We start from the raw sequence: 14,287 nt of genomic DNA on the forward strand, positions 1-14,287 counted from the left end.
ACTAACATCACACTGCATGTTAACTAGAATTTAAACATTTGAAAAAAAAAAGAAGAAGAAATCAACTGACCACAGATATATGGGTTTGTTTCTGCACTTTTGATTCCACTAATCTGCACATTGACCCTTAAGCAAATTTCAAACTGGTCTGATGACTGTAGCTTTAGAGTTAGTGTTGACATTGGGAAGCTTGAGGCCTCCAACTTTCTTACTCTTTTCCAAGATTGTTTTGGCTATTCAGGTTCCCCTTGCATTTCCATGTGGTTTTATGATAAATTGGCTCATTGCTGCAAAAAAGATTGTTGGAATTTTGATAGGTGTTGCATCTAAGCTACTGTTTGGGGCAGTATTGGCATCTCAATCCCTGAACGCAGGATACCTAGTTAGCCTTTATAATTTTTCATAGACATATGTAATATATATCATATATATATCATATATATATATGTAATCTGTTTATTTAGAGCTTCTTAAATTTCCTTTAGTAATGTTTTGTAGTTTTCGGTGTACAAGTCTTTCGCCTTTAAGTTTAATTCTATTTACAGGTATTTTATGTATTTGGATGCTAATGTAAGTGGAAATATATTCTCTTTTTTTCTGGAAATATATTCTTAATTTCCTCTTCAGATTGTTCATTGCTAGTGTAGAGAAACGCACAACTGATTTTTTGTGTTGACGCTGTACCCTGTAACTTTGCTGAATGTAATTAGCTCTAATAGTTTTTATGTGGTTTACTAAGGGTTTTTCTATACATAAAATCATGTCATCTGTAAATAGAGTTTTAATTCTTCCTATCCAAATTGGATGCCTTTTATTTGTCGTTCCCACCTGACTGCACTGGCTAGAACCTGCAGTATAATGTTGAGCAGCACTGATAAAGGCAGACATCCCTATCTTGCTCCTGATATTAGCACAGAAGCTTTTAATCTTCACCTCTAAGTACGATGTCAGGTTGAGAAAGTCCTTTTCTCCTGCCAGTTTGTTGAGTGTTTTTATTACGAAAGGATGTTGTGTTTTGTTTTTAATGTTTTGAGATGATTTCATGTTTTTCCTATACTCCATAAAAATGTTGTTTATATTGATTTTTTGTACGTTGAACCAAAGTTTCATTCCTGGGATAAATGTCATTGGGTCATCACATCTAATCCTCTTTATATGTGGCTGACTTCAGCTCGCTAATATTTGGTTGAAGACATCTATATTTCTAAGGGATATTGATCTGCAGAGGCTTTTTTTTTTTTTTTTTTTACTTGTTATTTCTTTGTTTTTGGTTTTCTTGGTAAAAATGGCCCAAGTCATTGGGTATGAGTCAAGAAGATCTCTCATTTATTTTCTCAGAGTTTGAGAAAGAATAGTGTTAATTCTTTTCTCAATGTTTGGTAAAATTCACCAGCAAGGTTATCTGGCCTTGGATTTTTATTGATTTTTTTTTGTTATTACTTACTTCATAGCTTTACTTGTTATAGACTTGTACAGACTCTTCCGTCATTTTTTTGTAATTTGTTGTTTCCAGTCATTGGTCCATTTATTCTAGGTTATCTAATTTGGAGGGCTACAATTGTTAACAGAGTCCCTTAAATCTTTTTTTATTTTCATAAGATCAGTAGTAATGTCCCCTCTTACTTCCTAAATTTATTAATTTGAGTCTTCTCTCTTTTTTTCTTGGTCAGTCTCGCTAAAGTCTTGTCAATTTAGTTGATCTTAATAGCTGTGTGTTGATTTTCTACATTGATATTTCTATTCTCTATTCCACTAATCTCTGTTCAAATTTGTATTAATTTTCTTCTTCTTGCTTTGGGTTGTGTTTGCTTTTACGGAAACAAAGGCAAAAACAACAACTAAAACATCTGCCTATAAATGCTCTCAGTGACATCTTCTGAGTTACAACTTTTGCACCAGGGAATTCTGAGTCTGGCAATTTACAAAGGGAAGCCTTTTGCAAATGTCTCCCAAGAAGACACCATAAAGTGATGACAGTACTTTCTGAAGGAGCTCCACTTTCCTCTCCCCAGTACCAGGAGGCCTTTATTTGGAATTTCTTGCTCCACCATTTTTGCTGGTATCTACCCTAAGCCCCAGCAATTCTTCTAGATGGGGCAGGGTAGTATAAAAGAGTGAGCATTGCTATGTCCTCAGATGGCCTCACGGTCAGACAGCTTGGGTTTGAATCCTGCTCCCCAACTGTTAATGTGACTTAGAGCGAGTTCCTCAACTATTCTCATTACTTTCCCCAACTATAAAATTGAATTATAAACTATACCCTCTCAAGGAGCCTCGGTGTCCATCAAAAGATGGATGGATAAAGAAGATGTGGTCTATGTATACAGTGGAATATTCCTCAGCCATTAGAAACGACAAATACCCACCATTTGCTTCGACGGGGATGGAACTGGAGGGTATTATGCTGAGTGAAGTAAGTCAATCAGAGAAGGACAAACATTATATGGTTTCACTGATACAGGGAATATAAAAATTAGTGAAAGGGAATAAAGGGGAAAGGAGAGAAAATGAGTGAAAATATCAGTGAGGAAGACAGAACATGAGAGACACCTAACTCTGGGAAACGAACAAGGGGTGGTGGAAAGGGAAGTGGGCGGGGGGTTGGGGTGACTGGATGACAGGCACTGGGGGGGCACGTGGCTGGATGAGCACTGGGTGTTATGCTATATGTTGGCAAATTGAATGAACTCCAATAAAAATAAAATTAAAAAAAAGACTATGTTGTTTAGGTTAAGTATGCATTTGGCACAAAGCTTGGCACGTTGCAAGTATTCAGTAAATGTTAGCTATTTTGATTCTTGTTTTTGTTATCACTACTTCTATTATTAAAAATCTTTCAAAAAAAAAATCTTTCTTCCTGAAATGACAGCAGGAAAATACATAGTGATAGTGATACACAATGTTCTTTACATGAACATGTCTTATAAAAGTAAAAAAAAGTGGCAAACACTAGCATATTCATTGACTGGGCAAAAGTTTTTTAAATTGTTGATTACCTACATTAGTAATACGACAATATTACAAAGAGTAAGGTAGGGTTATTTATTGACTGCAGATATATCCACAACACATTTTGCTTAAAAATACTTCATGATTCAATTTTCATGAAAATATATGTACTTGGATTTGTGTCTCAATGTAGGTATACCTGCATGAGCTTAGTAAACAAAAAATAAAATTAAAAAGGACACTTCAAAAAATAAATGAAAAATAAAACTCAAAAGGTTCAAAAATAAAATTAAAAAGGTTACCACCTTGGGGAAGAAGAATTTTGGGAGTTTGGATGGATGAAATAGAAAATGGGCTTATGACTGATTTTTAGTTTTATTTCTTTGGTATTTTGCCAGAAAAATGTGAAAAGATAAAATCTGTAAGGATACAATCTAAGATTGTATTAGTTACTTTGGGGAATTAACATTGAAGGGAATACATTTTTCCTTTTCTCCTGCAGTGAACTTGCTTTGCTTTTGCGATAAGAAAAAAAATACAAAAATTTTAATTTAAACAGGAGATAGTTGATGACATTTATCATTTGCAATTCTACTGTGAATTTCTGGGAATGACTGATGGCTATGTTAATGTTAATTTAAAGAAAATCTATCAAAAAATGCAAGTTCAAATTATGGCACACCATAAATTTAATTACGATTCTAATTCTACACCGCTAGTTTAAAATTAGATCTGGGCCTAGGCATTCAAACCAATAAAGTATTGTAGCAATTTCAATATGAATCTACTATGAGGCTATTTTTCCCCATATTCATATCTTCCCCATATCTAAATTTTATTTTCTTTCGTCTGATTTTGTAAACTCTATAATAAAATTGTTAACACTAAGTTTTTTTCTCCTTCCCTTTTTTCTTTCCACTAGAAGGATATGATTCTCATATGCCAGCTTTCTGTCTGGGAGCTACGCTTGTTCCCATCACGTTACAAATAGAAGAGTTGGGCATTAAATAAAGAGGTGCACGTACCTGGAAAGTTCACAGACCTTCTACGTGCCCGCCCCTCAAACAATGGGCATTTTTCTCTACTTCCTAGGGCCTCCAAAAATAAATATTCCCACATTTCTTTAACAGACTATCTCTGTCCTTAACTCCTCTATGTGACTGCCCTACCTCAATGCTTCCCTGGGAAGCTTACGTTTCTTTTTCAGTAAAATAAAAGGCAAGTATCTTAAAGTGCTTTTAGCACTAAAATTCTGTGCGTATGTGTGAAATATGTGACCATTCTCCATATTCAGACCATATCTAACATGCAGCTCTTTGAAATTCTAGTTTTATTCTACGTTAGTATTTCTTTTTTCAAGGTATAGGTGCCAAAACCTCCACTCATAGTAGCTGAGCAGATCGTGTAAAGGAATGCTAAGTGTTAGATGCAAATATGCCCTAAGAGAATAAAATCAAAGCAGGGGGAGAGATTTCGGCACAGAGACTGGGAGCACCATGGCCTGATGCCTAAATCTGAATCTCGTGATCTTGGGGAAATTCCCTAGCCCCTTCGTTTCACAGTATGCTCATCTGTGAAGTGAGGATTAAGAATAGAGTTTCCTGGGGTGCCTGGGTAGGTCAGTGTTTAAGCATTCCACTCATGATTTCGGCTCAGGTCTTGATCTCAGGGTGGTGAGGTTGGAGCTCGGCGTCGGGCTTGAGATGCTCTCTCCCTTCCCTTTGCCCCTCTCCCCCTGTCCCACGTGTGCAAGCCCTCTCTCTCAAATAAACGAATAAAATCTTAAAAAAGAAAAAGAAGAATGTTTTCCTATAATGTAGTGATCAAATGCGTTACTTCATGTCAAGCAGTGTCTTCATTATAAAAAGACAGCTCAGGGCACGAGCTAAAAGATACATTACCCTGAAAGCAAAGTCAAGACAGATTTAAATCAGAGAAATGAAATGAAATGAAATGAAATGAAATGAAATAATAAAATAAAATAAAATAAAATAAAATAATAAATAAAATAATAAAATATAAAATAAAATAAATAAAATAAAATAAAATAAAATAAAATAAAATAAAATAAAATAAAATAAAATAAAATAAAATAAAATCCTCCTTTAGACCTTTACTCCCATCAAATGCTAGTGTGTAGGTGTTTGTGGTTGGGTGTGGGATGGAAGTTAGGAAGTAGGCTCAAAAACCAAACAGGCACAAAAACCTGCAACAGAAAACAAGTATAAAATTGTTTGATACCACCTGCTGGTTACTGCTAGAAATGGCAGAAAAAAACAAAACAAAACAAAACACATTCTGATAATACAAGTGCTAGATTTTTTTCTTTTGACACTTACAAATAGAGTATGAATGCACTATGAAAGGTTACAATTTTAAGGCTGCAATTTTAACTCATAACTGCACTGCAACTAAATACTAAGGATGTTGAAGCTTCATGTTATAGACAGAAATGAGAACTCGGATGATGTATCTTGTCATAAAACCTAATTAATTCAAACTCCACTAATTTAAAATTTGTGAGAATTTAGAAACTATCAATTATAATCTGGAAGAAAGTGTCTGAAAAGGTACTTTTAGTGTGCACAACAGTGTGAAGGATTATGATGTTTTTTTACTTACCTGAATGCATCCTGGATTTATAACTTTACAACTCATATCCCTCCACTCAATCCCTTTCTTCCTGATGCCTATTCTCAGCGAAAGGCCTGGATGATCTAAAGGAAGCCATTTTCATATTAGAGGTTGAAGTTGCAGGGTCATGAGTATTTTCTCTGTTTGGGTAATTTGCTAGTCTAGGAAATATACATACTGTTTACTTAGGATCTTTTCCTTCTTACTCATCCCTCTTTTTTAACTCAGCTAATTCCTATTTCTTCCCCTAAATAAATTATTGAGTGCCTACTAAATGTCAAGTATTTTCACGGCCCCTGAGAAGACACTAATGAACAAAGTGGCAAAGATCCCTGCACGTGGGAGCTCACATCCTGCTAATGCCTCAGTACACAGGCAGTTTGCTCATTCTGCAGGATTTCACCTTGACAGGCACCAGTGACCTCATTTTACACACACCCCCAGCAGATTGCGTCTTTCTTGAATTTTCTGTTGGTTTACATGAAGGTATCCTCCCCCCAACCCTGTAAATCTATGGAGGAGAGCCTTGTTGGTCTTCTCTCCTACAGGTAAAAGGATGCTCAGCAGAGAGTAGGTGGTCATTAATTCGTTTTTAAATGAATTAATAAATATCTACCAAACTACTTGAATGATCGGCAATCAATAAGCATTAATTTGTTAGGAAATCCGTAAGAAACGTATTCCCTCTTTTCTAACTCCAAGTATGCTTTTCATCCTCCTTTTGCGCTGCACATGGTAGAGCTGTGAATGGCATGTGAGCAAAACCATAAAAGATAAAAATATGCATTTTTTGAAAGAGCACAAAGTAACCTGCCATCACAACTGGATAAGGTCTCTGATGAACTGTTGACTGGGGGGATCTACCCAGACTGGGAATTTGAGTTAGACTTCTCTAAGGAAATAAGTGGAAAAGTTAGAGTTGAACCTTCTCCCAAGGCTGGGGAAGACCATGGTAGACTGGGGAAAGAACAGGCCCAGGAAAGCGGGGACATGAGGAAACATGGCATTTGAGAGGGAAGGAAAGAAGCCTGGAAGGTGGGAAGAGAGCAGATTGGAGTTTCGGAGAAGATGAGGCCGAGGGAGAGGCAGGAGCCAGATAATCCAGAACCTGCTGAATCAGCTCAGGTAACAGGGCTTCATGAACAATAGGAAACCACGATAGAGCTCACGTTAAGCAGGGTGGTGACACAATCACTCCCTGCGTAACGATATTACTTTGGCTGTGGCTCCTCTACAGGTGTTTTTTTTTTTTTTTTTTTTAACTTTAGGTTTTCCACATTTCTCTTTACCTTTGTTTTGCTGCGGCTTGCATGTGGTATAATGAGGTGTTCTGTTCAGTTGTTTTGTTTTGCTTCTGTATTTATCCTTCTTGATGTTCTCTGAGCTTTCTGGATCTATAGTTTGCTCATTAATATTTGGAAAGTTCTTGGTCATTATCGCCTTCAAAATGTCTTCTGCTCTCTTCTCCCATTCTTCACCTTCTCATATTCCAGTTGGCATCGTTCCTGGATGTTCTCTTCTCTTTTGCTGTTGTGCATTCAACTATTTTATTCTTACTGCTTGAGTTTCAGTTTGGGAAGTTTCTACTGCTCTGTATATGAGACCACTGATCCATTCTTCAACCATACTGAGTTTACTGATGAAAGGCATTCTTCATTTCTGTTACTAGTTCTTTCTTTTGTTAAGATTCTATTTATTTATTCATGAGAAACACAGAGAGAGGCAGAAACACAGGCAGAGGGAGAAGCAGGCTCCCTGCGGGGAGCCTGATGCAGGACTCGATTCTGGGACCCTGGGGTCACGCCCTGATCCAAAGGCAGATGCTCAACTGCTGAGCCACCCAGAGGGTTCCTGTGTTTTCTATCACTCTTTTTGATTCTTAGAGTTTCCAGTTCTTTACTTACATTACTGATTTTGTCTTGCATGTTGTTTACTTTTTCCATTAGGGATAGTAACAGATTAACCATAGTTATTTTTAACTGTTTGTCTCATAATCCTAACACCTATGTCGTATCGAAGTCTGATTCTGTTGTCTGCTTTTCCTCTCAACCGTGTCTTGTTTTTCATTTCTCCTTCTGGCATGTCTTCTAATTCTTTTCAACTCCCCCATCAGTTTTATTGAGATACAATTGACCCGCATCACTGGTAATTCCTTGTTGAAAGTTGACCATGTTGAGTCGGGTCACAGGAACTGAGATAAACAGACCCTGGTGAAGGATTTCTGTTAATGTGGCTGCTGGGGTGCTGTGTTTCATGCTTCTCTCATCATAGGTGCCACGGGATCCAGGTTGCTTTCGTGTTTTTGCTGTGGTTGCCCCTCTTGACTTTGGACTTCCCAAAGTACTCTTCCTCCCAGAGAGTCTGTGTCTTCAGCAATTTCTGCTGAAAGCTATTGCTGTCTTACTCCTGGAGCTTCGCTGGTGTGGTGGGAAGGTTCTATAATCTCCCGATTAAATCTCAGGCTTCCAGTGGGCCTGTGCCTCAGGCTGTAATCCTCGCAAGTGTCTCTCCTCCGACACAGTTCTGTTCCCCACTCTTCTCATTCCCTTGCTGGCTGTGGCACGCCCAATCAATTTCCTTGAAGCTCTGATCTCTGTTGACAATGTTTTATTAGTTCATGCTCCTCAGGTGAGGCAGTAAGGCCAGAGGCACTGGAGTGGGAGGAATGGCCTCTAAGCATTGGGGATGAGGCTCTCACCAGTCCCTTCCTCTGGGCATGGCTTTGCTGTGGATAAGGACTGAGTGTACTTCAAAATGATTTTTTTGCTTGCTGCTTCTTCTCCCACTGTAGTAGACAGGAACGCATATTGCTCAGCTCTTTACCTTTAGAGCCTGGTGGGATTCCTGAAGGCAATGCCCATGAACATGCAAGGCTTCATCATAAGATTCTGGCCTTAGGAACTTCTCATTGTCACACTCGTCCAGACACTGTCTCCAGACATTCATCAGAATGAGCATTTAAGGGGCTCTACCAGTGCAGGATGCTTTAAGCAGCATCTCTTGCAGGTAAAAAAAAAGAAAAAAAAAAAGAAAAAAAAATCTTAGTTGCATCTCTCTGAATGTGTCTGTCTGCCTCTTCACAATTTGGGATGGCAGTTTGCCTGTCACCTTGATTCTCTTACAAATGCAATGAAAGTCTTTAATTTTCAGTTTGTTCAGCTTTTTCTTGTTGCAAGGATGAGAGTGACAACTTGCAAGCTCTTCACGTGTCAGTGCTGAAACCTGAAGCCCAGTCCCTGATTTTAATACAAGATTTTTTTATAACAAGATTTTTTATTAGTCAAATGTCTATTTTTTTCTACTTCTGAATTTCTGGTTGTGTTCTGGGTGGTTGAGCTTGACAGACAATCAGAAAAACTGGGGAATATTTCTAAATCAATATAATATAGGCAACCTCCTGGGGCTGATGTCAACAGATGACTGACGGTCTACAAGGCAAATTCACAAATCTCTGAATTTGGCCAGCATACTTAAATTTGAAACATAGGTGCTCTGATAGTCCATCACGTTCCTGCTAGCTGAATTTTAGAAGAGGAACTTAGGAAGCATATACAAACAAACCAAAATGAATTATAATTTGAGCATATCGCTATAATACTGCGGTGGTATCTGCATCATTTTAAAATAAGTCATGAAAAATAGAAAAATTCAAGAAATCAACCCAAAGTTTTTAATCCCACATACCTGATTTATTTAATCAAGTTACCTAGTATTCTTCACCCTCATCCCACACACACCAATTGGCTTGACAGTATCTTTGGCAAAACTACTACTTAACAAAGTTTGGCCAAATTAGTTAGTACTTTCACCATAAGCATACTCAAAATTATATTTTAAGATTGAAAGGAAGAAGAAAGGTCATACAGTAATAGTACTGACCATACTGTAACATGTATATACACTGTTAAATTAGTAATAGGTTAAAGATCTTCATGAATATAGACTAACGTTTATTTACTATCATTATGAACATGAAGTACATATGTAAGAAAATGTATATGAGTATTAGGGACTCTGGAGAATCAGTACTGAAGCCTCAAGCTATAAGGATCAGTTAAGATTCCAAATCTAAGTTGAGGACCCTTTCCATGTTATCAGAGAGCACCCTGAATATCACAGAATATAACAGATATTGTTATATTCAATATAACAGTTGAAGTTATAGTATCTTCACTTGTCCGCTTTCCCATCTCCTCCAACAGACTGTAGCCTCTGTGAGAGTAGGGATCATATCCTTCTTACTCACTTTGTATCTGAAAGGTCTAGCACAGCGTCTGGCACATAATCTTGAAATGAATGAATGAATACAGCTTATGAAGCGAATATACCTAGTTGTGTGGATATAGACACAGAAATGAATGTGTATATTTGTGTGTGTTTGGAGCTAAATACACAAATACATAGTAATAGTCAGATACCAGCGATTTTTTTCCAGAATTCAGTAACTAGGGAGATGGATGCCTTGCACTATTTAATATTGGAGCAATGGGGAGCTCCCTGGGTGGCTCAGTGGTTTGGCATCTGCCTTTGGCCCAGGGCATGATCCTGGAGTCCCAGGGTCGAGTCCCACGTCGGGCTCCCTGCATGCAGCCTGCTTCTCCCTCTGCCTGTGTCTCGGCCTCTCTCTCTCTCTATGTCTATCATAAATAAATAAATAAATCTTTGAAAAATAATAATAATATTGGAGCAATGTATGATCATTGCAACACAGTTTGTATGTAGACATTTATGTGCTCAATAACTCTGTTCAAAATACTATATATATATATATATATAATAGTGTGCATACAGTATGTAGAATATATTTAGGGTGGCTACATAAATATATATATGCATCACATGACATATATATGTAATATGTATATCAATATATATGTAACATTACAGTTAAGTCTGGGAAAAGGTATTAAGCTAAACACCAGCTAAAGACTACTCTCTAGAGTGAGCAAGCAGGAAAGCAGACAAAATGCAACGAAAGCCCTCACCTTCCAACTTTCATTTAACAATTTTCATATAAGACATCCAAGGGTATCGATGGCCTTGGCACCAAAGGTCTAGGTTTCCTCTTTCTTACATCTCTGCCGTTTTTAAGGTGCTGCTCATATTCTGGAGGTTCGGGAGAGCTTGCCAACACTCGACCCGCAGTCCAGCAAGCAGAAGGGGAAAGGAGGAGAGCCATACCCTTTTCACTGAGCTGAAGGCCACAAACGGAAAATTAGACATCTGACTTTTACTCCTATGTCTTTGAGGATGAGTCATACGACTCCACGGAACAGTAAGAGAGGCAGAGAACGGTAGTCTTGATTTGGTGTACACCACTAGAATACAAATTTCTAGTATGCTGTAGCTAATTAAAAGACGATCATCTCTGATAGACGTAGGCTTGTGGGTCTTCAGAAATTTTCCTATGAAAATTTTAAGAAAGGGTTGTTTTGTATGGACCCTCTAACATGCCAAACTCCATAATAAAACTAACCCAAACACGCCGACGTTGGCCTCCTGCTAGCCAGGTCAGCGTGCTTGCTGTGCTAGTGCAGCTTCCAGGGGGTCCCAAGCCCCACTTGCAGACAGCCTGGTCCCATCTACATAGAGATTCCACAGCTGCAAGTATCCCACGCACACGGCATCTTTTAACTACTCTTCCTGCATTCTTTTTGTAGGCTGTCCCTTAGCACTGGTCACCGAATTGTTGATATTCCACAAAGCAATATACTGCTCTTCCACTCTTCTTATGTTACTGCTCTCTCTTGACAGCATCATTTATTCTCATTTCCTAATCCTCTCCCAACTCATGAGCTCTAGACCCAAATATCTGACCATCTCCTGAATATCTCCACGTGGAGTCAGTAAAAATTTATTGAACCTTCCATACAACATTTGTTTCATTAAAAATGTAGAACCAGTCTACTTGGTTAGGCATGTTACATAAAAAAATAAAAATAAAAATAAAATAAATAAATAAAAACATGTTAGGCTTGTCACTTTGTTAGACATGAGTATATTAAAAAAACATAGATTAAATTCTCAAGGAGAATATAACCTACTAGACGATGCCGATGATTGGTAGGCATGTTATACAGACAGTATAACAAGTGATGGAGAAGGTATGGGGGTGCTCTAAGACAAACTAAGAATACTTATCGAGATATTGGAGTAAGAGAGGGCTTCCTGGAAGAAGTGATACATAAAAGGAGATGGGAAGATATATTTAATGACGGAAAAAACATGCTCCTAGGTCTGATGTAGGTCAACATAGGAAGAGGTGGGTTCACGGTGGCTGGGGAGGCCTCATGAAGACCTTGTAATCATGGTAAAAAGTTCAGACCGTGGCTGCAAAGTAGAGCCACAGGAAGGTTTCATGCAGGAGAGGGTTACGTAAGGAAATCGAGTTTTAGGAAGGTCACTTTTGCTGCACTGTGTAGAATGGAATGGAGGAAGGTAAGACTAGGGAAACGGGCACCAGCGAAAACTACTACACTAATCTGACAGAGATAGTCCCACAGACGCCTCAAATGTTTAAACATTCACAACTGAACCAAAACCTATTATGTCTTCCATAACTCTCTACTGCAGGGAACAACATGACATTTATCTAGTCACTCAGTTAGGAATCTAGGCGTGTTCTGCAATGACTAGATTTCTCACCCCTTCAGATGCACTGTGTCCTGCATGCTTGCCCTCCCTCGGATCGCTCAAATCTGTAACTCCCTCTCCACCAATACTCTTGTCCTATTTTATGCTTTTGTTATTTCTCACCCAGACAAGGCCAATCACCTCTTAACAATCGCTCTGTATCCCTTAGACCATTTCAATGCATTTATCCAATAGTCCCCATAGTCTTCTACCCCAAGCCCACGTATGTCAACTTCAACCCCTTGCTCAAACACCTTTCAAGCAGTTTCCATGGCTTTAGCAGGAGAGGTAGGGCTGTACATGAACTGGCCTCTCTGTCTATCTAATCATCCTTACAAAGAAATGAATCCCATGCTTACGATATACCGGTCAATAATTGGTTGTTCTCCATATGCTTCATGTTGCTTTTGATAATTATGTCCCTTGATTCTCCTTCCCTTTGGGCTTCTCTGAAGGGTTCCTCCTCAAATATAGTTGTTTCTTCTTTTTGCTCTTACCTTATTTTAATAGATTTCTCTCTTGGCACCCATAATCCTTCACTTCGCTTACTTATTTACACGTCTGTCTCACTCCTCCACACTCTGAGTGGCTTGTGGGCATGTGGCTCATTGTGTCTTTTTAAAACTGCTGCCGCCGAACTCAAGACTCTGGCAACAGTGAATTCTCATTATCTGTGGGTTCGCTGATTGAAAAAACTAATTTTAAAGACTGAACAGTAACAGCGGTGGACCTTATATATAGTTCTACAGGAAGGAATATACAAGTTAAGAGTCTAGTCAGCTTTAAAATAAAACAGAGTTTTAATCAGAACATTGTGATATAAATGTGATGTAAAGACAGTGCAAGTCTTTGGCACCTAAGCCTTATATTCTTCTATTACTCCAGATTGGGTAATAAAAAGTGCCACTGGGAAGCGCCTACGAGACGTATTACTGTCATCCTCATCTGCAGTTGAGGAGACAGGCCGCGTGAGTTGAGCACCTTGCTGAAGATCATGCTGCTATCAAGTAGGACGTGGGATGCCAACCCAGCAGTCTGTCTCAAAAGTCCACACTACTAAGTCACACGCCTAATCTATAAATAGTCAGTTGTATGTCCATAGCGTGTATTTTTCAATATCATGAATCTAATCCTTCCATCCCTGAAGCCCTTAAGCTCTTAATAATTGCTTTATTTATTTATTTATTTATTTATTTATTTATTTATTTATTTATTTATTTATAAGAATTCACCTACCTACTCATGAGACACACAGAGAGACACAGAGACACAGGCAGAGGGAGAAGCAGGCCCGATGTGGGACTTGATCCCAGGACCCTGGGGTCACGACCTGAGCCAAAGGCAGACGCTCAACCACTGAGCCACCTAGGCATTCCAAGATCTTAATAAATTTTAAGTTTATATCATCCGTTAAAGTATTTAGGTTACTTGAGATGAGGCTCTACCCAGACAAATGTGCACTGAAATCAGGCAAGGGTTTGGATTCCACTCCTGCCACAGCAGCTAGGTAACTCTGCTCAGCTTCAGCAACCCCCCCATCTGCAAAATGGAAATGATATATTTTTTTTACAGATGTTTGGTGGATGGTCCAAACATATATGCCCAGCACACAGAACTGCTCAACAAATATTAAATTCTTCCTTTCCCCTCTCTATCTCTCAGCCTCAGTGACTTTATCTCTAAAATGGGAATTATAATATAAATTTTATATGCTGGAACATTAAATGATATAAACAAATGTCCCATTTAGAACCTGTCAAACAAAGAGCGCTACAGCTTCCCTGTTACTGCTGAGTTCAGTAGGTCCCAGAGTATGGAGCAAGAGGCTAAGATCCAAACCAAGGATGCAAGAGTCCCATCTAGTGGTGGTTTACGTAAAATCAAAAGACACTGGGATTATGCTACTTAAAGGGATGCCTAGAAAGCCTTGGGCTATTTTACTTCAGCTCATTCATTTCCTACCTTGAGAAATAGCTTGACATGGTTTACAAAAGAAGAGAAAGGAAAGCTTTGAACTGGATTCCCCTCCATCCTTCTATTGTTCCAAGAAAGCCCCAAGTGTTTTCTGGGT

The 14,287-nt window shown here is 38.4% G+C and overlaps 1 protein-coding gene across 20 annotated transcripts in view; it reads right to left on the bottom strand.

Moving 5' to 3' along the window:
* Window positions 1-14,287, bottom strand: part of GABRA2 (gamma-aminobutyric acid type A receptor subunit alpha2) — a 162,046-nt gene that overhangs the window by 57,164 nt on the left and 90,595 nt on the right. The gene's annotated exons all lie outside the window — the stretch shown is intronic.

Source organism: Canis aureus, chromosome 14, assembly GCF_053574225.1.
Source record: "Canis aureus isolate CA01 chromosome 14, VMU_Caureus_v.1.0, whole genome shotgun sequence".
Lineage (NCBI taxonomy): Eukaryota > Metazoa > Chordata > Mammalia > Carnivora > Canidae > Canis > Canis aureus.